Raw genomic sequence first — 24,455 nt, forward strand, 5'->3', positions numbered from 1 at the left:
CAAGTTCCCTGCAATGCCAAGGCCATATGCACATGTTTAGAAGACAAGACCACTTCATTGTTATCCTTCATGGATTTCAGGGCTATAAAAAAAAGCCACCCACCCAGGGAGTAGCACAAAAAGCAATGTAGAGTCAGCAGCAAACCACGAGACCAGTTTACAGGTTGTTGAACATTTTCCACTTGCTGATTTCTAGGTTCTCAGACACGAGCTAAGAGATTGAAGCACTCTGCTGTCCCTCTGGGACTTCTGAACTCCACCAGCATGACAGACCATTTATCTCTGCTACCTTCAATTAGAAACAGGAAGCGAAGAGTTGGGCACTAGGCTCATTTTTAGCTGTGTGAAACTGTGATGACCCAGCTACTTGCCTATAAATCATTGTAGATGTGCTGATTTACACTCTGTGAGAAATTGGTTCATTAGCTAGAATTAAACCGAGGCCCAAGCCAGACCATTTAAATTTGAACAGTGCTCTTGAACACCCTGTTCAGTCCAGGAACTGGGATTTGCTTGGTGCCTTCCTATATTTAGCATACAGTAATGTAATTGAAGCAACAAAATTAGACCCGCAAATAGACTGATTTCTCAGTAGTTAATCAAGGACCTTTTCCTAGAACTGCAGAGGGCTGAAATTAAAAGAAAGGAATGTGTGGTAATCAGCCCCATGGAGGCAGGAGGAAACCACCATGAGTTTAAACTCCAAACATACATTCTGGCCAGCTGAATGTACCCTTGTTTAAATTAAATGTGGCTTCACAGTGACCCAGGCCAAGGACTGCATGAAACTCTTCAGAGTGCGCAGCCCACGTACAAGGAATTACTGAGCAGATACGACTCTTATGGTCTGCAATTAGCTGTATAATAAGAATGTCCTCAGACCCACATCCTTAATGGATGAAGGAAAGGACAGTCTGAGGTACCTCTGCAATAATGCTAATCTGCTTCTGTCTGACTTCTGTGAACAGCAACAGGTATAGAAAGGAGTGACTGAAAGACAAATCCAGTGTACAAACTGCAAAATGCATAAACCAGGCAGCAATCATACTGCAGCAGCACTTAAAAGTGAGGAAAGAAGGCAGGAGCCTGCAGCACTGCACTCATTCGAATTCACTATTAATAGGTCTTACACGATAAACTAGAAGACTCCATTTTGTGTCCTTTTCTTCTTAATCATCTAATTTTTATTGGGGGGCTAAATAGGAGAATTACATTTAAAAAATCTTTTTTCTGTCACCAGTTTTCATATTACTGTTAGGAAGATCTCCTCTTCACATTCTAACCTAAAAACTGCCAGAAGAATAAGACAAAGAAAATATTCTGTAAGCAGAAACATAGTCAGAAGTTTAAGAAGTGTTGAAATGCTTCAGAAACTGTCAAAGCTTGCAGCTGACAGTGAATGAAAGGGAGCTTCATTTTTATGTATTTCTACAGTACCAGCACCACAAACCTCACAGTGCCAGCTAGGACATGCAAAGACATTGATGCAGAGCTAAGTCAGAGGAAGGTCTTTTAAAATGTATTTCAGAGCTATATTTTCTAGCTTTGGCAATACCCTTGAAGAGGTCAGCTGTACCTCCCCATCTCTTCTGCTCACACTGTCTGCAACTGTTGTGCAAACAGATGGAACAGCCTGTCATGCACAGAGTATGCCCGTAGAAACGTCCTCCAAACAGCTTTTGCCAAAGAAGATTTAGGATTGAAATTACTTCCCACATGTAGAAGCTACTGACTTCTCTTGGCAAATTTTTCCTGCATAACATGGGATCTCTACCGGATCAAGGCAGATGAGGTAGAAAGATTAAGAGCTCCCCTGCACTGGTTTCATATACTGCATTCCCAACCCCTGCTACTGTGGGAGGCAGAACATGAGGACAGAGCAGGGAAAGTAAGAAAGTAAGGAGAGACATGGGAACCAGACAACAATTGCATAAACTTAAAATCAGCCATTGCGCCTTTGATTCACCTTGAGGGAAGCCAGAAAAGAAGGAAGGGCCCAGGTAGCTTGCCTCCCTGCCGTCATCCTGCAGTGGAAAAGCAGCACTGGGCTCTGAAGCAGAATCTAAAAATCACTCACTCAGAGCTCCAGGTACTAAGAATTGATTATGTAAAGCTGTATCAGGGAAAGTGTTTCTTGTATGCTGCAGATCTTTTTCAATGCAGGTCTACAAAACATTGTAGCATAATTAAGCTTCCATAAATATTAATAATACAATTTTTAATTCCACTTCTAGTTCCATTCCTTCCATTCATCTAATAATTAATAGTGCTTTCACATCACCATTAAGGATACCAGCTTGATAGCAGGTACAAAAGATTAGGCCGAGAATCTTATTTGTAATGAATGGTGATGAATAATAACAGGTACAAATTGCAAAGTGTGAGAGTGCAGAAACTGACTGCTCTAACCTCCGTGTTAATGTAACAACACAAAAGCTTCTCTGATATTCACAGATACTAGCATTTCCTAGAAGAAAACCACGAAGAAATCATTTACTCTTAAATTACAAAACACTCACTGGAGACGTAAGTACATTTGAGAAATACATGTCAAATGCAATTCAGGGAAACACACTCCAGTATTTTAAGAAAAGCCAAGTCACCTTCCTATCAAGGCAACATTAAGGAAATAGAAGTGGAATTACCACCTCTGCCATTGTGGTGAACACATTCAAGCAGATGAAATGGAGGGTAAATGAGCAGCTGTGACGCAAAGCTGAAAGGTGGGGGACTGTGCGGACATATAGACAATAAATATCTTTTATCATACGATTCAAAGCAGAATCAGCATGTGAACTAATTTAATGCTTCACCCTTAGCCTTGCCTTCTTTTTCTCCTCAAAGGCATGCTGTTCCTCGGAATAGGCTTTGCCTTACTACATGCTTTTGCAACGAGGAGCTCAAAGGCACTGGCTGGTACGTGGCACTCAGGCATGTCGTTCCTGTATCTTTGAAGAGCTTTCCTGGGCATCATCTCACACTTTTCTGCTCCAATTTGTTATGCAGGAGCAGTCTGGGCTTTCACATCTCCTCCAGGCCATAGTGGGCAAGCCCCTGTTAGTGCCCCAGTGGAGACAGCCAGCACGTAGAAAGACCCTCCTGTATTTAATCTTATACATCCTTTTTTGGAGCTGGTGCAAAGGTGGAAAAGTTCCCTCAGCTCACAGGCATGCTTTCTACAGAGCATCAGAGCCCTGCAGCTGGACAGCATGATGGCAAGCACAAAGCTCAACAACGAACATACCTTTTCTTCAGCAGGGAGGCTCAAAGCTGTACAGACTCCACACTCCCCTCCTAGCCCATCAAAAGAGGAATTACTGTTTCAGCATCTGCATCATCATTCAGAACATTTGCAAAGGAAATTAATTTGTAAATAAGCAGGAGCTTAACTCACCAGTGGACAGAACATCTAAGAATAACCAGCATGCTACTACCTCCCACTGACAGTTAATCCAAAATTGATATTGCTTTGGTGGCTTGATGGCTTTGAACCTCAGCCAGCTCACTTCCCTCTCAAATCAGCAGCAGTTTGCGGCCTTTTTTGACCCAGAGCCTTTTTTTTTTTTTTTTTTTTTTGATTTAATGGCTCTAAATGACCTATTCCTAAAGAAGCTGAAGTGTCATTCTGTCCTGTAAATCAGGAGAGGCCTTAAATCCAGCAGGTACACAAAGGGATTATCTCGCCCAGGACTTGTCCCTAAACCCACAGAGAAAGAAGGAGCTGGGGAAGAAGTCCTTCACTCTAAACACCCCAAATGATTTTTTGCTTGACTAATCCAGTTTCCCTTCTGGCATATTGAAACCCCAACCAAAAATACAGTGTCCTGGATTTCCCCAGTATTAAAAACTGCCAACTGCAAACCACCTGTCTTCTTAGAACCTCTGCTGGGGCTCTTGCCTGCAAGTTATCTGAACATGTACTTTCTAAAATGCTTATTACTAGTCAGTGGTTTATAATACCTTTTTCTTGAGGCCTAGTAATTTAGAAATTAATTCATTATCCTTCTGTGATTCTAGCGTATTATTCTGCTGTCATCCAAACACAGATCAGAAATACTTACTAAATGCTTCTACTTATTTTCATCATCATTAACAATTGCACTATTTCCATTTCAAAGAGGCCTTACACAATTCTTTTTCTGTTTCAAGCAGAATGTTTAAATTCTTTATCGTCCTTGAAGATAGCAGCCAAGGATGATTTTACATTTTCCTTTTCATTTACAGTTTTCTGCACTTCATTTCTAATTTATATTAACTGCGCACCACTCTCCCTCCCCTTCCCCACTGCTTTTACTTTTCTGTTCCTAATGCTGTCTTCACCACTTAACAATGATCAGCTTTTACAAAGATGTCTCCTTCCCGAGGGCAGAATCACAGTTCTTTGCTATATAATGCACTGTTCTTAAAGAATACCTAATTCTATTTTTTTTTCCCCCTATAAAACACTCCAAGTTTAACTCAAAAAGTCTTTTAACTTTGGGTAAATTATATGTTAGACTATTAGTCAGGAAAGTCTTCTTTTTATTTAGATTTATCTTTAACGAGGTCACAGTCATGCAGATACCACCAACTTCCAATCCAGCTCTGAAATCCTTTGCTCCCAGATGTGCTGGGTCTGTTAAAACACTATGCAATGATTTCTTGAACGCCACGCAGCACATAAATCCTTCCACTCTGAGAGGCTGCACCTGCTGATTTGCGTAACCATCATGTACTTATCTTCTCTGGATGCAGATTCCTGGACTCCAGTTGCACAACAGCCACTGAGTCAATGTGACAGCAGGGACTAACATGCACCTCCACCCCCACCACCAAGTGAGAACATTTCTGCTCTCCTTGGCATGCAGAGCATCCTCCCGCTGCTTTGCCTGGATGCTGGGCTTAGAGTCAGACCTTAAAAAAGTGCTCCCAAAATGGGTGTGAAAGAAAGGGAAGAAAAATGTCATGGCTGGAAAACAGCAGAGAGGGACAACCTAAGAGCCTGAATTCTGCATAGTGCTGATCATGATGCAGGCTGGCAGCTGGGGACTGAGACCCCACTGCCCCTAGGGGACTCCAGCAAGGACAAAAGGAAAGGCAAGGGAAGAGATCATCAGTGAAACGAGTAGAAATATTTTACTGGCTCTCTCTTTTGGGGCAGAACCCTCCTACCTGGAACACAGAAGAGAAAAATAAGAACGGAAAAGGGTCAGATGAACAACTACATTTACTGAAAAGCTTTTAACTTCTAGGACCACAGATCTTTCATGCCACCCAACAAGAAATTGTTGCTTTCAGCATTTGATTAAGTGTTTGGTCAAACTTCTCCGTCCTGGCACCTTCACTGAACCATCCTGGGCAAAGCCAAAGACAAACCCCCTCCGAGTGGCCAGCCCCAACTGCACAAGATACCTCCAGCAGGCTGAAGTCAGGCTCATCAACCCTTCTGCCCAAGAAACTAGGCTTTTCATCAAATCTCATGGTGGGAACACTTCTGGCCCCAAACCAAAAAGATACTTGCCTACACCTCTTGCTAATATTCCTAGGTCAGACCATGAAATGATTCTTCAAAGTTCTTCTTCAAAGAACTGCATTTTCTTGTCTTGGAGAAGAGTAGAAAGAGGTAGAAAAAAACCCCTGGGTTTGGAATCTCACTGGACAAATTAGTGGTTTGATCTTAGAAGTCCAGGTACTTGGTGTGTTCAGAACTAACAACAAAAATCAGGGTAGCTTTAAAATTGCCCCCCCAAGATTGCCAAACAGGATCAAGGCTATGATCCAGCCAAATCCTTACCCACATCTGACAGCGCCCAAGACTTCAAAGGGAAGTGAAACAAACAAACAAAAAATCCATTATGTAGAATTAAGGAAGAAGTTCTTTTGAAGGCTTGTCTTTTGCTGGGCCTTTGACACTTCTGCTTTCACGAGCCCACTGTCTCCTATCTTGTCATTTTTTGCATAAGAATTCCCAAAGACAGATTGTGAAGAATATAGCAAAGATCACAGAATGCACCCATTTGCTGAAAACTACCATGGAGAAGAGTCAGACTTAAAGACAGTTGCCAGCAGCTAACCAGAGCAATTCAGTATGTCTGTCATAATATAACTGAGGTTGGAAGGGATCTCTGGGTTTCATTTAGTCCATCAAGTTAGCTCAAAGCAGGGATAATCTCCGGGCTAGACCAGCTTGCTCAGGTCTTTGTCCATATGACTTCTGACACACTGGGTCTGCAATTAGGCTGCAAAAGAGGAGACATATACAAATAGACCAAATACTGGAATAAACTGCTGCATTTGTAAATGGGCTTTTCCCATTTGTAAAGTGAAATTATTGCTACAACCCAGGACAACTCTTCAACCACAATTCTTGAAAGCCAAACTGGTGTTTAGTCCTGGATATGGAGAGCAGCCTACCAGCAGGGAGAACAGCCAAGGGCTCCCTTATGACCTTCTAGCTTCCTTAAGTGGTTTCCAAATGGTACACTACACTCACTGGCAATCCACACAACAATACAGCATCAAATAGAATTGAAAGTTTATATTTTCAATGATAGATACATTTGAGGTACAGAAACAGCACAAAGTCACTAAAGAATTATCTCAGATTAACATACTACACAATTGCATTTCTTTTTAAAGCTCTTCAGCTCCATCCTATACTATGCAAATGGAGAACTGTTCTAAACTGAGTAAATCTGCTACCATCCTGATAGGTCTGGCTGCCAATGGTTTTTTACTAAAGAACTAAGTGGAGAAATAAACCCATGTTTAGTGACACTGTAGTCTGACTCTAAACTATCAAAACCATGGATGGCAAGAGGTAAGCCTTTTCTTTGGGGTTTTAATTCCCTGCACTAAGTATAGTAATAAGTACAGCAGAAGATAAAGCATCCAGTCCTCTCTACACATAGTTCACCCAGGTATGTTCTGTGGATGCTGTACACATTTACTCACATGCAAAGTACATCCTACAGTATGCATGCCCTGCAGTCACCCATTAGCTTCCTACCAGTGCTTCAGTTCAAATCTTCAAGTTCTTTTGGGGTGTCATTTAGCCTCACAAGTTATTAGAGCATCACTGTTCCCTGGCTTAGTTGCCTACATTATCAAAGGTAACCTTAAAAGGACAAAAAAAGAAAACAGGGAAGAATATTGTACTACTCTACGTTTGGAAACAAGGATCTACCAAGCATAGTACCTCACGAGTAGCTTTATGAAGAGTAAATAAGATTTACCTTACCACAAAACACCTGAGATGTTCACCCTGTGGTATTTTGAAGCTGCAGGTGTTCTTTTGAGGAGCCTGCTTTGCCATGCATGGTTCTTCACTCAAACTGCCCTTGAGAGTATGCAGCAGAGGCTGTTAAGAAGTCAGAGATCTGATAGGGATTATCTGGAAAGATCTAGTCTTGCCCTGGGACAAGAGAGATGGACTTTCCTGCCTTGTTTTCTGTAATTCTGTCATGCTTTACTAAATGTAATTGCTTGTTTGTATTTTATGATGATATTTTAAGTTGCCTTCACTGCAATCTTCTTTAAATTGGTTGAACACAGGGAAACTCAAAAAGCTGTTATGACCATTGCATTAGAGCACTAGCGCCTATCTACTGTTTTTATTTCAGTTCTGTGCTGGAGTCAGCTCACCTGTATACACCTAACAAAGCTGTTAAAGAACAAAACAGCCCCAGAAAATCAGGAAAGGGCAATGTGACTTGATTTATTTTGCAGATTTGTTTCACTCACCACTGTCTTTTCCACTTACAAATTATACTTCACCCAAACCGGCACTGTTTTGATATGTCAGCAATTCATTTAATTCATTACTAACACAATGCAGTTTACAAGGGATGCATTTCTGGCAGTCAGTGGTTAGTATTTCCCAGCAATGGACTGGCCTCCTAAATTAATCTTATCTCAAGGGCTCTGTGTAAAACCCACAGAGAAACATCTCTCAGCTGGATCTACCTGTTACAGCGAAAGAAGTACTCTCCCAAAGTGGAGAGGTAAAGAGATCATCTCAATATGTTTATGAACACATATGCCAGTGGTTCCTAAGCTGTGGTACTAGAATCACTGAAGGAGGAACTACCCCAGGTCACAGGGCAAACATCTCCACGAGCACAGTTAAAGCTGGTGGAGATGGGGTTTGGTAAATGAAAGAGTGCAGTGTGGGTCTTGACTCAGGACAAGGAGGGTGGGTCCCTCTGAGAAGGAATATGGTAGCTTAAGGATTAGAAAAATATATGATGGGAGGGTGCAAACAGGGAACTAGGGGCACACCTTCCTATACACATGAAACAGCACATTTCCAGCGGCCCCTGTCTCATGATCTGCCCTTGAATCCAGTACTGATAACGATGGCTGTCGCTAACACCTGGGGTTGCTACTGCTGCTGCCTATGCATTAGAGGAACACCAATCTGGGAACCCCTGGCACAGGTTACAACCACAGGCTGAATTTCTCTTTGATACCACTTAAGCCAATATGAGTTCTGAGAAACTGTTGCTACATGTTCTCTCCCCAACGCACTGCTTAACAAGCAGCTCTTATTTTATGCTAGCTTCAGTTTCAGAGCAATTTCAGTGTATGGTCCCATATTCAATACTTTGCAGCAGAGTGACTTGGAGCTGGGTAACTGTGGCAATACCAGCTGTCTACGAAGACAGCTGTATGCTCTTCTAGCTACACATGAACAGAAACAATAGTACTCAGAGCTGTTCCTATCTATTGGAAACATTCACCCACGCAACAAAAACACCATGAGGAATGCTTATGTCATTTGGGTCTCATTTAACCTCTCTCATCTGAGACAAGACAAGTCTGTCCCAAAGCCTTAGAAAAACCAACACCTCTCATCTCCGAGACTCTGATGACAGCCTGGATTTAGCAAGCAGCCACCACTTAGGTCAGGTTAGCCAGCCAACACATTACCCGTGATACGTTCTTACTTGCAGTGCTGTCACTCCATAAGACATGAAGAGCTGTTTTCACCACCGGTCAGATTCACCACAAAATCACAAGGCATCTTCCCTTTCCCCTTATCTGCCACACTTAGTTATAGACCACAGAGGTCTCCGCAAATTAAACACTACTAACAGTGATCAGGGAATTCTGTGCTGTTGCCCAGAGTAAAAAGCAGTATTTGTGGACAAGTTTTTCTAGATCAGCACCTGACTCTTCATCCAGGAGAAAGGCAATTAGTTTCAGTGCTTTGTTAGTTTCCCTTCTGTGCAGAGGGAACTCGGAGGAGGAGGCAGTGTGAGAAGGCTTGCCATAATGGGAAACCTCTTTGAGGAAACCGAAGAGATTTTGTCCTTCTTTCTGGAGCCTATCTTGTTCTCGTCTGACTAACTAGGTCTGATAAACTTTGAGATGTGCTGCACAGCCTCCTACTTACCAAAGCTTTCAGGAATGAGAAGTCAGGGAAGAAAAAGCCATTTATGAGAAAAGATGGGTTTTGTGGGAGCTTATTGAGCCACAGCACATAGCCTTTAGGGTATGTGACTATTTACTTCTGCTCTAGCTGTACTTTTAGCTTTCAGCCATGACAGCTACAATCCTTTTTTTTCATTTAAAATTACTCATTGTTAACGAAAATAAGTTTTAACTTGAAATACTAACTGACTTCCAAGAGGAGGAAGATTCTTTAAGCAGCATTCACTAACCAACCCTGAGAAGCCAGGCCAAAGCCAAAAGGCCCGTTTCTTCAGCTTGTCATACTCTGATCCATTCTGTTCACATGGAGCTCTGCAGTCTTGAGAGCTGCAGCTACTTCGGAAAGTTCTTCTCATGAACAAAAGTTCATGACATATTTACATCACTGTTTACCAGATACCCATGGGTATTACAGCTTAAATACATAAACTCCATCCTCAAATGAACATTATGCTTTCATTTTTTACGTATACACATACACACAAATTTGTCAAAAATTACGAACTTTTTGAGAAACTGGGAAACAGATTTATTAAATGTAAATCAATTTTTTTTTCAGCCAAAAAGTCCCAGCCAATCACATGTTAAGTGCTCTTAAATTTTTGTTTAAAACCAACTAGCCTTCAGTCAGATCGGCTTTTACCACTTGTTGCTAACTCCTGGATCCTCAGCCAACCGAACATAACCAACAATGCTGTTCAACTGATATTATAATATAGTACCAGTATCTTGTGGGTTTTGTGATGCTTTGCTGCTGCCTTGAATTCTCCTGTGCACAGAAATAGTGCTTTGGAAGGAACGTCTGTGTTTTATCCACACCTCTACTTCACTGTAATATTGACAGGAGAAAAACTCTGAGGGAAGCGTGTTCACTAAACCCATTATAAGAAAACCCAGACATAGAACAAAGCAAGAGACAATAGCCAAAGACAATACCTCTGGCAGACAGCATAAGGGGACAGAAGAGCCTTGGGCATCCCCCTCCTCTTTCCTTGCATGCCATTCCCTTATTTTTAAGGCACTCCTAGGAGTCCCCTTCCAGAAAGCCCCAACTCAGAGGGCAGCATGTAGGGCAGGAGCTGGGTACCCACCATACATCACATTAGAAATAGTCTCAGCAATTTCCACCTGCCAGAGCTTACCCCAAAGGCTGTGTTTCATTTGGTTAGTAACCCAAGCTATCTTAGGCCTGCTGGGCTCATCAGAAAAGCCAAAAAAGAGTGTCATTCTCTCTACCCCAGCACTGCAGGTTTTACACGGTTACCACATAAAGAACGACACTGATAGTGTAACAATCTTAAAGCAGGGGAGTGACTTACCTTGACTGAAATTCACAGTCAATAGAGGATTCTGCCCAGACTTGTGCACCACATTGGCTCCATTCACACCATTGAAACTGGTTTAAAAAAAGCAAAAAATAGTTACTCTCACTCTTTGGGAATATCTTCTTCCAGGAAAAACTGATTCACTGAACAACACATTAGACACTCCCCCCCCCCCCCCCCATTTATTTATTTTTTTTTTTAACTAATTCAGCACAAGACTAGTATAGGCCCTTGCTGCCTATGTTCACCCAGCTAAATGCAGACATCTAACTGAAATTCTTAGAACAGGAGCTTCTTCCATGGTCAATGGTGACAGGAAGATAAATTCCACCTGAATCTGTTACATTCATTTGTCAGTGCCCAGATTGCTCTGCTGGAGGATCCAGCACTTAGTTTTGTAGGCTTGTATTCTATGACTCCACCAAGTTTATTCTGCTGTCCCTTCAAGGATTAGAGGCAAAGGGCTTGATCTACCTGGCCTGTTAGTCAAAAAATCTTTTTAACCCTCTTTCTGCTCCTTTCTCCATGGCAGCTGAGCCCATTTTCAGCAGGTCCTTCTTTACTGCCTGCTTCTGCATTTTCTAGAGCTCATAAATCCCCCTGGACTGGGAGGTAGAGGGTTCTTAAACTGCAATTTGCTATATGATACGGACAACAGCTACTGCCCCATTTTGAAATCCAGCACACTCTTTTCTTGCTTCTTCCTCAAAGCAGCGGAAAGAATGAAACACTTGTTTCTGGGTGAGGCAGCAGCTCCTAACCTTGCAGGAACTCAGCGGGAACCAGGAACTGTTGCCACCCCAGAAGCGAGAACCTGCTGGCGTGCTGTGAAAAAGGAGCTGCAATGCTTCTGGAACCATACCCCCAACCCTCCCTTCCCCTTCATTCTGTCCCCACTGTGCCTGATGACATCCTAAGAGGATAAACCGTACTTGGCAGTGTGAAGACTGGACTCCTCCGCTCCGAGCTGTGGTCCCCGCGCACCGGCACGCGGAGGCAGGCCGTGCGGTTCACCGGCGGGTACAGGTGGTGCCACCACAAAGGCCTTTGTGCATGACACAGCTTCCCGAGTCAGCAGAGGGTCTCTGCTGTCTGCTGTTGTGGAGGCTGATCAACCTCAGAAAATACAGGTGTTTTCCCCATTTTTATGACAGTTCAATGAGCCTCACTGCTCAGGTGCCTTGCCTTTCCTTATTTCTCTGTAAAATCCACACCCTGTAAACATGACTCCAATGCTCAAACAGAGCCACAGTTTATCTACAGGTGCCTCTGGTGAGAAAATAGCACGGAGAGCAGGTGCTGGTACGTACAGAAGCGAAAAACAGGAGGGGTTCAGGCCACAGGTGGGTCACTTGGTGGGGAAGAGTTTCACTAGTGTCCTTCAGGCATCAAAACCACTGAATAGAGCACTGAATAGCAGCCTGTAGCACAAAGAGGCACTTTCTTGGGAAATAAATGTGATGTAAAGTCCTCCTGGTTTTACATCTTGTTGCATCCCTCAAGTAACAAAACTCAAACACCATAAAACCATATGAGGACTATAAACATTTTTGTGAGCGATACTAACTCCCAGCACTGCTCATTTACAGAGCACAAGATTGACCCTGCCCACGTTTATGGGGCCACAGGATTTAATCTGAACTGAGACAGGAAATAAACAGTTCAGAGGTCCTCACTTCAACACTGACGTCTGAGATATTACTTGAAACCTGGGACTACCCTTCCAAACAAAACGTACTCATCTGTTAAAACCCAGCAACACTGTTCAAAGAAAAGAAATGGCTGTTTATATTGTCATTCCACTGCTACACAAGTGAAATTGGTAACTTTGTCATACAATCCTGGTAAGCATTTACTTTCTCGTACAGATACTTTTCCTTTCTGAAAGCTTTCGGCACAGGCCATTTTCATGCTCCACTATAAACTGGATCACTGTGTACATTGTACAATTTTTGTTATATAAAAGCTGTACTGAGGATATTATTAATTTATATGCTATCCTTTCTCTTCTAGATCTCTTATTAGATCAAAGAATAAAGAGTTGATCTCAGCTATCAAATAAACATAAATGCCTGCTGCAAGTCTGAACCAAGCTGATGTACAGATATTACATACAGATAAGCAGGGCTCTGAGTGATGTAAGCTGCAATAACCATCTTAGTTAAGTGTAATGCATAATGTGCTGTTCAAACCACAAATTAGCAATAATATGCAATCAATTCAAGTAAAAAAAAAAAATCAGAACTTTGCCTTAAAGAATGGCCTTTTAAATCAGATTAAATGTTTCCAATTCAGTGAAAAATAACTTGCTCTCCCAGCATTTTTAAGGACTATGGTTATTTCTCCATTTCTTGTGCAGAACCACATAAAACCTTTTCTTGTTTACATATTTTTACATATTAAGTTTTCAAAGGCTATCAGGGTTGGTCTGACTCTCCTTTCTGAAGAAAGGAGTGAGCACTATATTTAAGCCTCATCTTTCAGGCACACAAGTAAGGCTGGATTTGTTTCCTTTTAATACACATGGAACAGTGAAACAAAACAAAAATGACCTTGTGCTGATACAGTTATCTTGGGAAGCCAATGCTTTCACCTCTGGTTAGTTGAGCAGAGGGGGAACACTAGGAAAGGGAATATATTCACTTTTCAGAGAACTCTACAATTAACTGCAACACTGAAAATTAATATTAAGCACAGTTCCCCACTTCTTCCTTCCTTGCTCGCATGGGAACAAACAGTGCTAGCATTTGGAAGAAATCAGCACAAAGTTAGTACAGCACCATTTTGTCAGCACACTGTTGCAGCCTCATCACCACCATCATGCTGACCAGAACTGATCAATCTGCTTCATCGTCACATCACAGTGCCTCTCTACCAGTCCACCAGTGAGGAAAGAAGGTCAAAGAGATGAAAAATTAATTCATGCCTACTTGGAGACACCTTTACTCTCCCAGAGAGATGTAAAGAAGCACTACTGCAAACCAGACCTGTACCCAAGCTGCTCCACGTGCTCTCTGCAGGAGACACACTCCTGACTTACACCTAACACCTGCCTGGTTATGAGCAACACCTGCATGAAGGGCAAGCATTTAGCAGCCCTCACCAGCCAGGTAAAAAGGCCATTTTTCGCAGGTATCCCCCAGTTATCAACCCAATCACTTAAATACTTCCCAGAGGTCATCTATCCCCAACACACACCAAGTTCAGCACAGAGTGATGGTAGAACCTAACAGACACAGGCTCAAGAACCAGAGTATTTTCAAATATCTGGTCATTGTTGTCACTTCAAAGAGAATGAAAAAAAAATCCCAAACTTTTTGATGTTCCTCAACCTATGACACAATAGGTTACAACATAAATACAGCTCTTGGATATCCTTCTGCTAAAGTCACTGAAAAGCCCATGAGCTTGATGTGAGCTGTCAACTTCAAATAAGATGATTGCCAGCAGAGACAGGAGTTTGGAGACAAGCACCCACATGAGCTGGTATGATCAGAGCAAGTGATCCTCTGAAACCTCTTTGCAGAGCTTTTATCAGAGCTGGGCAGGCAGCAGGCGGGTCATGAGTCACTTGGCATGAGTCACACTACCATTAACCCCTCCCAGCAGTATTAGGATTTAAGGTGGAAAATTACAGGTGTGTTGTAGACCAAGGTTGTGTAACAAGTCAGTCTGCATGGTTGCCTTTCAGATGCTTCCAATAGGTGACAATGTGAATGGCTCAAGCATGATGAAGGTGTAAGCACTTCAGAAAAGTGGTTAAAACAAGAAGCACTACACCTTCATAGTAACAGGATAGAAGAGAAGCACCTCACACAAATATCACTGTGATATGCCATGATATTTGCAGCTAAACTTAACTTTTACTAGATGATGTCCTGTCTCTCTATGATATCCCTTACTGTGATCCAGTGAAATGAAAGGCAAATGCCTCATCACCTGCAGGGACTGTTTAGCATTGCTCCTCCCGGTCAACAGCGGCACGGAGGAGCCAGACTGAAAAACACAACACTGAGGCTAGTATAGTTCCTGATTTGTACAGGTTTTTTTGAGAGCATTACATCATGTTAGTAGCTTCAAGTGGATTTCCTCTCCAGAGTCTGGCACTACTGCCTTGAACAGAAACTTCAGCATCACACAAACATCTCTTCGTCCTCCTCCCCGACTGTTCTGCTACATTTAAATCTAACCTTTGGGCAGCAGACAGCACAGAATGCGGACTCCCTTGCATTCAGATGTTAAAAAGAAGTGTCATTGTCCATAATCCTAGATAGAGAAGTGGATATTAAAAACTACATCTACTTCAGTAGTTGGATGATACTTCTCAGCTAGGCACTGAGCTCTGCATTACAAAGACTGTAGAAGCCCACGCCTAGCCAGGAAAAGGGAAAGATGGGGGTAATCCTGCAGTCGTCTTCCTCATTTTATGAATCCACCTTCTAATGCCATCTGCTCCTTCTTTTGATCTGCTGCATCCTCACAATGAGACTGTAAGCAGTGATTGAACTGAGCATGGGAGGCCCTCTGCATCCAAAATGACCAAGATTTTCCCCCTCAGATATTTCTAGACAAAGTGGTACAAGATAGGATGCCATGGCACTGATTATAACTGACATACTTCACGAACAGCCTGACATCACTTGAATCTGAACCAAGTCACGGGGATGTGCCGAGTTCCATCCTGCCACGTTCTCCGTCCATTGTATGGAAGGGTATTTATAAATCCCCTGTAGCTGGCTTGTCTTTCAGAGAAGGTGGCAAGGTCCAGTCCACCGGGTGTTGGAATTCTGCAAAGCAGAAGCAGCACCAGGCTCCTAAGGCCTTACGAATGATGGCAGAGCTCGTTGTAGTTCTTAACCTTTTCTTTCATGGCAGTAAGAAACCTCAGTGTGAGCGAACAGGCTGCACCAGCACAAAGAACGACCCCAGCTGCCAAGCTAATTGTGGAGACAGGAACGGCTGGTAGGAAGATAGGACAGGAGATGGGCTGTCCTTTATATTAGAGTTGCACTAATGTCCTAAGTGAGCCACAAGAGGGGAATGTAACTTCTAGGATAAAGACCTTTCATTATTCAGTGCAGGGATTTTACCCTTGTAATGGAAAAATCTCGACAATCATGAATAGGAGCATTGCAATTACAGGGAAATTGTGGCTGGGTTTTTCAATACATCTTGTGCAACACACTCCAAACTCAACCAGTTTCTTCAGTCTGAATTTATTAACACACTCTTTGGGATTCACATACTCCACCCTTCATTACTTATTGTCAGACTGAAACTAATGCAACAAGAGCTGAGCAGGTTCAAGAAGAATATGTTTGCAATGAACCTCACTACTGGCAGAAGTAAGTGGAAAGACTGAAACTCAGCTTGAGGGAGGTGCTGAGCATGTCATTCTGACAGGATAAGCAGGACTGCACTTCTGTGTGGAAAAAGGACCCCCCGATTAGAAAAAACACCTTGTAATTTCTTTCAACCCAGCCACCTTTGCTAACTAGCAAATACCATTCAACTTTCTTTTCTTATTGGAGAAGTCTGCTTGGGTTGCTCCATGGACTTCTGCTTTTCCATCCAATTGAGGGTGGGGTTTGACACCCACTGTTTGCTTTTACAAGCTCTCAAGGCCGTAGGGCAGCCCTTGTGGTTGTGTACACCAGGCTAAACATGATTTTATGGCTAACTCGTACAGGAAGGAGATGTGGCAGTGTCACAAGGTAAAAAGACACACCAAACATTTTCTAAACATTTCCATTATTCTGAGGGCACTGCCATTCTGGAATGTCCATAGCTGAGACCGATTCTCAATACGATTTACAGGAATACAGAAACTCTTGAGGACCCACTGTTGTAAGCTCAAACACCTTACAAAAACGAAAGTTTCAAAACTGAGCATGCCCTCAGGGTAAAACTTGCAAGTTTACAACTACTCATTTTTCAGAATTCTTTCAGTCCTCTTTTACATCCACTGCAACTACATCTACTGCTCTGGTTTGGAGTAAGCAATAAGAAAAAGGGAAGGCAAATGAGATTTGAGCCTTTTGTTTCTGTTACTGCTGTTTTGCTGGAACTAATACAATAAAAAATAGCTGCTTAATGTGTGAAAGTTTCTTACATTAACTAATAGAGTTACTAAGAAAAGGAATTAAAACAGTACAACACTTACCAAGCACCTTATTTGATTTCATTTAAGCTGTGAGGGAAAGAAGAGGGAAAATGGAGTGGCAAAGGAAGAAAGGAAAACAAATGGAGGGAAATACAGAAATTCGTTTTGACTATCCCCTGTACAGACTATCATCTATGTTAAATTGACAGAAAGTACAAAAGAATTTTTTGAAGATCTCAGGAGATAGATTCATCTTGGTTATGGTTTCTTGAGGCTTTCAGCTTCTCAGTGAGCAGCATTTGCTGTATTCACCTCTTCTATTTGCCAAGAGAGAAGATTGTGAGCTACTCAGCATGTAGGTAGGCTTCTTCCAAATGCTTCTATGTTGCTCAGGCAAACATCTTAAGACAGCTTGGAACAGAGATATTCTTGCCATATCTGAACAGGCATTGTCTGGACAACGGAGGACAAAACTTTTGTCTCTACAGAATAGTAGGTGTTTAACTCCATTTTTCAGATATTGCAGAAAAAGAAAAGTGAAAGAAAATCCCTTTTTCCTGCAGACTACAGATCTACATCTTGCACAATCCAACCACAGCTTTTAACTTCTGGAAACCAGACAGAAATTCAGACTTATCACAATGGTATCTGGAATATTTAACACCCCAAATATTCAGAAGAGTGAGATAATGTTGTAGAAATTATTCCATTAACAAATTCAGATCATTTACATTTTATAACCTTCAGCTGATGAAACAGTCTTAGCTTATTGTGCAGTCTACTAGTAACTTTCTCTGACCATCGAATTTTTTATCTGTAATATTGGGAGATGCTGGTGGGAAGTGTTAGGGTAAGATTGCACTCATTTCCAGACAGGATATGTTAGAATACAGTTTTGAGCAACTTTTTGTCTTCATTTATAGTAGGTAAGATCAGGATTCAATCCTGTCTCTCCTGACCTGTCAGGTCAAATGTGGAAAAACATCCCTCAAAGTCAATAGCAACTGCAGGTCATGCATCCCTGAGGCCTAGCTTTAATCACACCATTTCTGTGCACAAAAAGAAGAATATAAAAAGAAGGTACCAAAACAGCATGTGCACAGGATGGTTAACTTCTCCCTAAGTAGGCCAAACGGTCCAAAGGCACTGATAAGGAGTAAGCTAAGAGCTCAAGCCCCTGCTTAATGACCGTAGGTGTCAAGCTGGGCTGCAGAGGAGGACTAGGCTTGTTGTCCTTGCCAACTGTTAGATCACATTGGTGTCAGCCCCTCACGATTTCCCCTCTCCCTACCAAAATTCCCTGCTGGTCCCATGATCACCTGAAAATGCAAGGACAGGATGCTTGAATGAGCTGGAGGCAAGAGAAGCTGGCCACTTCTGAAAAACCTATGACTTCTCACATCATTGGGTAAGAGCCTCCTCTGGGAAATGCAATTTTTATATTCACTTTATCCCTCCAATGCACTGACTCCACTGATTAATGGCAATTTTCCAGTGCTCTTCTTAGTTTTACTGACAAGTCAGGATAATGCTGGGGGCCAAATAAGTAAAGCCCATTAGTGAGACAAAAATGCTGCACAGAAAACCAAACTCAGCAGAGCTACACCGTGGATATTGTGGCAAAATACAAAGAAGCAGCAGATTTTTTTCTTCAGATGGGCAATAATGCTTCTCTGGCTTTCTCCCATATATCTCTGATGCTCTCCAGGTCTGCAGCCAGAAGGAATGGGAAGTAAAGTCTCTCTTTGCCCTGAATGCTCATGTCTGATTAGGAGCTGAAAAAAGATACTTGCTCTGCCTGCCCTACTATCCCTTCTTTCATTCCTCATGTTTTTGTCCAGATGCATCTTCTATTTATTGCCTGCTTCTTGCATTCTTCAATTCATTCCAATTCCAAAGAACTGCCATTTCCAGGAATACCTTTCTTTCTACCACCATCAAGGTCTGAAGTTCTTGTTTTAGCTGGTTGGTTTTTTGCTTATCTATTTGCATCTTCCTCTCATTTTCTAGCCTGAAAAGTTCAGCTTGTCCTATAGGTGAGCGTTCCTCAGTTCTGACCCAGGATAACACTGTAATTTTCAAAACACTTTCAAGAAATTCATTTTCTCTTAATCCAAAAATTACCAACACAATTTCAAGCTTGTTGCAAACCAACACGCTGGTTTGCAAAAGGATCCTAGCACCTCTTCTGACAAAGGCAGCTCTGCTAAACTTTGCTAACCTTGCTTCTACAATTTCATGCCAAAAGGCTCCCTTGGGAAGTCTCCAGCAAAGTTGGAGGCATTCTCAAAATACGTCCTAAAACATATCCTAATCTTTTACGAACGAGGAATTAGGGGCACAGAGACAAAACTACCCTACTACAGCCATAGTGTAGATCTGTGCCAGAATGGAGCAGAAAATGGCAGCAACTGGAAGTGGAGAAGGAAGATTTAGCACAGAGTCCTACTGTCCAAGTTTTGTTTCTAAAAGATGCTGTGAAAAGGCTCTAAACTTAGTCAGTTTGGTGAAGTCTCTGTTCTTAAACATTAGATACACCCAAAGCTGGATATCTGCACAGCTCAGCTATCCTGAAACTCCCTATCTCCTGCAGCTGACTTGTAACTTGGCTATCGATTCTTAATTACGGCTGTTGACTGCTGCTTCCACCTTCCACTGCAACTTGCTCTCCTGCCTAGACTATTGTGTCAGGCTGTCTATAGCATCAACATGCATAAAATAAAACGAGACTTTCAGAGATTTAATTTACTCTCCCTTTGCTACCACAGGCTCCTCAGGCTTCTTTACAAAGCTCCTTTGGTCTCCATTTCTCCTTCTGAGAGACTGCTCCACAATCTCACTCCTCTAGTGGTTGAAAATCTAATTTTCAGGCTAAGTTTATTAATAGCAAATTTGTACCAATTTGTCCTTGTGCCAGCATTGATCTTTATTATAAAGACCTTTTCTTCCCCTCTAGTATGTACTTAGCAATGAAGTGTTTACAGAGAGACATCACATTCCTCTCCCAGTCTTTGTTTTCCTAGGCAAAACAAACTCATTGCTTTTAGTTTTCTCTCATCTGCTAAGCTTTCTGTCCCTTACTCATCCTCCTAGCCCTGTTCTGCACCTGCTCCTGCATGAGTACACTTTTCTGACAGAACCGTACACAGTGTTCTTGGCACACTCCTGCATCTTGGTTTTAAACCTCCCTATTTGTAGCAGGACTGCCTCCTTGAAACTATCCTGCAACCGTATCAGCCGTGACACTTCTCCACCATATGTTCCTATTGCTATCAGAGTTCCTCTGCTGCCTCCAGCAGCCTCCTCAGCACTCGGCTCATTCCCTCCTCTACTCCCACCTGCCAGGACTTCGTGCACATCATTCCCACACCGGCTGAAGACGCACACGGCGCAAAGCTGGTGCCAGCACTCGGTCCTGCGCTCTCTGTGCTTCTGTAGGGCTCTCCCACTCAAACTGCAGGTACCAGTCACACTGCCCTGCTCCTCGACTTTAAACCAAGCAAACTCCCACAGAAGACTCCCCTGATCCTATGCCTCCTGGGCCTTCTTCCCTTGTTGGTAGGCTCTTCTGAACACCACTGAGTCTCTGGCTTTCAACCTGGGATCTTCTATGGCTCAGTCAGCAGTGACAGAAGGACAGAGCCTCCCTTAGGCCCCCAAATCTTAGACCTCCGTCCTACTCAGAAGTACACAGCCCTTAACTAGACTTTGTGAGCTCTAAAATGCAGCCAAACCACCCTTTCAGAATGGCCAGATACATCCGCTGAACTTTCCCTCCTGCCATGAACAATGGGAACATTCTTTTCCTCACATGGGCCAGTCCTCCTCAGGCTTCCCTGCTAATGAAGCACCACTTCCACGCTCAGGGGCAGAATTCCTACTGACTTCATTACGCTGGGGTTTCCCTGGAGCTTCTAGTGTCATACACGTAGCTACAATGTCTCCCAGATTACAGCCTTTTGCCTAGCCTTTCAAAGATTGACTTTCAGTATAAACCCAGACAGGGCAAAAACGGCATACAAAATACTATTTAAGAACAAGCAAAGGCATTTTCACACTTGCATTGAGAATCAGTTTGGACATAGCTAAACCCAGATCTTAGCCTGGGGAATAAAGCATTCTTCCATTTTTCCAACCCTCAATCTAATTCTGTGAATTGGGGCAAGCAGGGACATCTGTTGTCTTGTGGAAATAAAATTCAGACGAGCACACCCATGGGAACTTGTCCAGTGCTATTTCAGTGGCATGGTTCCAGAAACTGCCTTCATACCCTGTCTTCACTCATCCACTGCTCCCAGATCCTTGCAGTAATAATGGCATGAAGGTCGCACAGCCTAAATTAGTTCATGAAATCTGCTTGTTCTACATGAACTCAAAAACTGTCACTCATCTTCTTATCTCTGCATTTGCAACACATTTATTTCTGACTTCTGGAGAGCTTAGCCCTCCCTGTTAGGTAAGAGTTTCTTTCACTGATACTATTAAGAAAAAGAAAAAGGAAGTCTTTAAATCAGTGGAGTGGGCTGAACATGGCAGCTATGGCTTGCTAAGGGCAGACCAGTTTCGGCAGCACGCTGCTGATTCATGCTTCTCTGCTGGGATACGTTACCTCTTAAAACTATTGATGCCTGGATTGTGTACTCCCATTAAAATATCCTACTTATAAATCCCATTGCCACTGCAGTCCTTTGCCATGCCACAGCCCAGATCCACTCCTCCACTGTGGATGCTATTCCCAAATTGAACATGTTTGCTTAAAACAAACGAGCTGCTTCTACGGTATCAGTTTGTTTTAACTATATGGTGTAATAGCTGCATGAACTTAAGACTGAGAAACTCTTCATCTGTGCTGTGAGCCACACTGGAATTTGGTTCCCCAAACTGTGGCTTCCCACCAGCGTCTGCAATGACGAATGCTGAAAGGCAACCACAGAAACACCTTCCTCCACAAGAACAGCAAAGGCCCACTCACTAGTCATCAAATCCCAACGCAAAGCGTGACAGGAAAGGAAACTTTGGCTCTATTAATTTTGCGGCCTCCCAGTCATGCAAGCTATCTTCCCTGCTCAAGCCATCCTGGTTTTTTTTTGGAACTCATTTGTGTTGCATGTTTGGGCAGCACCTTGGAAAAGAGAAACAGGCATGACAACGTTTGCCATTTCCTCCACGTGGAGGGAGGCCTCCATGGAAGAGGTCCAACAGTGTCACTGGCCTTTCCCCCTGTGAGAGGCAGGAAAGACAGCACGCTTCTGCCTCAGGGTGAGGAAAGTTATTTCACACCTGACATGATGTGTTACAAGATGTACAAAAGCAGCACAGGAGCCAGAGAAGGGCAGCTTCTGCAATGAAGGAATTTTTAGGACTTTCACTATGGAGACTTGAGTTTAAGTCCTAGTGAGAAACATCTTAAGTCTTCTCTACTCACAATGCTAAGGAGCATAATAGAGTGCCTTTGCTGGGACAGAAAGACAGCTAGTAGAAAAGCACCATCAAAACATCCTCTTGGGAAGAACTTCTTTTAAGAAAAGATTTTATTTTTTTTAATTTGTTTTCGAAAGAGCATTGATTTTGATAAAAGTTCCTGCCAAAGCAACTTGGAACAGCTTTGTTTCTGGCAGTTCAGAAGCTCTATTTCAGAACTTCCAAGTTGTACGTATTTTATCTTAGAGGTTATTATCCCACATGCATCGTTATTACCTTGCCCTAACATGACAGAAGTAGTGAAATACTTTATTACTTTTTAGATCATTAAGATGAATCGCTACTTAGTACAGAACAAAATGTTATCTGCTTTCCTAGATGAAGGCATTCCTGGGTGTTGTAACGGCAGTGCCAGATTTTCATTACATTGCAAACAAGGGACTTGTTGTTCTAGAGAATAAGATAAGATGTTTCAGTCATATTAAGCAGCAGCTGTTCTTATCAATTTTAAAAAAAAGAGGTAACTAACTACCATGTTTTCTTATATAATATACATACTGTGACCTATTACTAGTCTTTACTTAGCAAATCAGCAGTAAGCATAAGTAGTACAACAACTTAAAATGGATATAACTCAAAACAAAAATTCAGAAATCCCAGAGCAAAACATTTCTAAAACTCAAAATCTGGGACACAGTGCTCTCATAGGAAATTTTAAAAATAAATTATTTAAATCTGATTAAAAGAGGGGGGCGGGCAGGAACCAAACAAGCTTTACAGTGTCAGAACTTCCCAGGAAACAGCAATTCTGAGTTAGGCTAATGCACGTTAATTCTGAGAAGCCCGAGCAGGATTTTTTGCTCGGGACAAAGTCCAAGCAGATCAGGACGGAGGGAATTTTGCAGGGAACCACAGCACAAACAGCGAGGTTATGGGAGTTCAGGCACAGCTGGGTGTGAGAGCACTCCAGGGCTGAGCAGAGCTTTGGTGGAGTAAGGCACTGGCAGATTAGAAGAGCAAGGAAAAAGTGGGTTGCCTTCACTCTCCCGCCCACTGCCTGCAGAAAAGCAGCAGGTCAGACCTTGAGAGGGAGAAGTGTCATGCTCCTGTGGGACATACACTGCTAGCCGTAAGAGGATGCTTGAGGCTCTACAAGCACCCACACCTTCTAGAGGGGTGCTCAGGAAAAGGCATACCATCAGCAGCGGGATGGTGCCTCCCTTCTTGCTTTTACAGACTCTGCATTAGTAGAGGAGGGTGCCAGCAAGCACCAACTGCTGCAAAGACAGGATTTCAAGCAGTTATTTTGTGTTCAGAACACCAACAGGCTACAGGGCATTCATCCAGATATGTTCATCTTTTAATTTTTGTGCTCATGACTCACGACCTTTCATGCTCATGACCTAACCTGGCCTTAATTCTGGCCCTACTTAGTAACAAAATTACTTAATTACTAAATTAAATAACTTATTTAATATTTGACTAATTTCATTAAATTATCCAACTTTTTCAAGTTACAAAGGCCACCTCTCCAAAGACAAAATTTTCACTCTCGAAGTATTTATGCCCCTTTTCATTCGTACATAGGTAATGATGGATGGAAAAGCCAAAATAAATTAATAACTAACTACCTCCATACTCTTAGCTTTATTGCTGGTCAATAGGGCACACAATCAAGCCCTGAAGCAGAACAGACAATATATTTGCTGGGATTATGGAACTTACCGTGGAGTTTATTGCACAGTTCAGGATCTGCATCACATGCGTGCGTGTGTGTGTGTGCACGCATGCATGTGCGTTGCTGAGGTGGAAGAAGTTGTGACGCTGAACAAAGGGCTACTGTCTGCTGACACAAATGGGACAAAAAACTCACTGACCTGGAAGTTAAAGTACAAAACCTACTTTCAGCCTGAGTGCCCGCTGCCCATACACATTAAATGAAGAAGCCTTGTTTGAGCGAACTATGATCTTAATCTGCTTTTCTCAAAGAGTGCACATGACAGCACCATGACTCCCACCCCAGCAAATCCCATCAGCAGCAAAATCACATGAAGGACAATGCAAAACTAAACTGCCTTTTAGATTAGGATTTTTCAGTCGCAAGGTTACTCCAAATTATCCAGTATAAAGAAATTTATCCATGCAAGCAAACAATATTGGCAGGGGGAGAGTTACACAACAAGGTACTGGCA

The 24,455-nt window shown here is 42.5% G+C and overlaps 2 protein-coding genes across 2 annotated transcripts in view; both read right to left on the reverse strand.

Annotated features, from left to right (window-relative positions):
• The window catches only part of MAPKAPK3 (MAPK activated protein kinase 3), a 104,777-nt gene extending 101,513 nt beyond the window's left edge, over positions 1–3,264 (reverse strand). The window contains exon 1 of the mRNA XM_049826953.1: positions 3,245–3,264. The gene's annotated coding sequence lies outside the window, so the exon portion shown is untranslated. The remainder of the gene's footprint in view (positions 1–3,244) is intronic.
• HEMK1 (HemK methyltransferase family member 1) overlaps positions 1–24,455 on the reverse strand; it is a 111,788-nt gene that overhangs the window by 46,058 nt on the left and 41,275 nt on the right. The window contains exon 12 of the transcript XR_007509324.1: positions 10,734–10,810. The gene's annotated coding sequence lies outside the window, so the exon portion shown is untranslated. The remainder of the gene's footprint in view (positions 1–10,733; positions 10,811–24,455) is intronic.

The sequence above is a fragment of the Accipiter gentilis genome, chromosome 23, assembly GCF_929443795.1.
Source record: "Accipiter gentilis chromosome 23, bAccGen1.1, whole genome shotgun sequence".
Lineage (NCBI taxonomy): Eukaryota > Metazoa > Chordata > Aves > Accipitriformes > Accipitridae > Astur > Astur gentilis.